This window comes from Cyprinus carpio, chromosome A4 (assembly GCF_018340385.1).
Source record: "Cyprinus carpio isolate SPL01 chromosome A4, ASM1834038v1, whole genome shotgun sequence".
NCBI lineage: Eukaryota > Metazoa > Chordata > Actinopteri > Cypriniformes > Cyprinidae > Cyprinus > Cyprinus carpio.
In genome coordinates, this window is record NC_056575.1 from 27,923,523 (window position 1) to 27,924,556 (window position 1,034).

Here is a 1,034-nt window from a genome sequence, read left to right on the forward strand (position 1 = left end):
TTCACCTAAAAGTATGCACTGTTAGGGTTGCCAACCGTTCTGTATAATATGGAATCGTCCTGTATTTAAGAAGCATTATGAAAGCTGTATTGAATGCAGATTGTCCCGTATTTAAGGCATATGCCGTATGACCACCTAGACCATACGAATACCAAACTCTAAGCTGAGCATCTATTTTTCTTTTTTTGACAAGTGTTTGATTTGTGAGCATATCTGTTTGAGGGAGGCTTTAAGACTAAGCGGAATCCTCTGCCGGCTGCTCGCTCCCGCTTCACAGCGAGCGCGTCTCGCGCTAACCGAATTAGGTTTTTTTAACGTCCGCGTTTCGACTTCAGCTAATGTTAATCAGTTTGGGAGAATGCAAACAACGTGATTCCAACATCCAGCCATGCAAGAAAACGTGCATTTTACCTGAGGGAAGACAGAATCAATAAGGAAAGTCGTCTTTCTTTAATGTAGGTAATGTTGTTAAATACCTAGATGAAACAATTTATATTTAAATAACTTACAGCGTACTCTTTACCTTGAATATCATTCTTAAACAACCAAACGACCAATGAAGTGTCAAGCACCCAAACCAGTCCATTAATTCTATAAGTTATCCTTAATTGAAAAATAAGCATTTCCATTTGTACTGTAGTAGGCCTACTGTGTAGCTATTACACACACGCAAATCAGTCAGAAAGAGCTTTATTGCCAAGTATGTTTGCACATACAAGGAATTTGTTTTAGTGTCACAAGCTTCCAGAACACAGAGACAACAACAACACACAGATAATGAAAAATAAGATGTGAACAGAATGATGTTCTGACTAATGATGCTGAAAATACAGTGCTGCGTCACAGAAGTAAATGAATAAAAATGATATTTAAAAGTATAATAAGAAAGGAAACCAATATTAGAAATTGCAATAATATTTCACAATATTACTATTTTTGTGTATTTTAGATCAACTAAATACAACCTTGACGAGCATAAGAGACTCCATTAAAAAACATTACAAATCTAAACGATATATACCCGTTTATATATA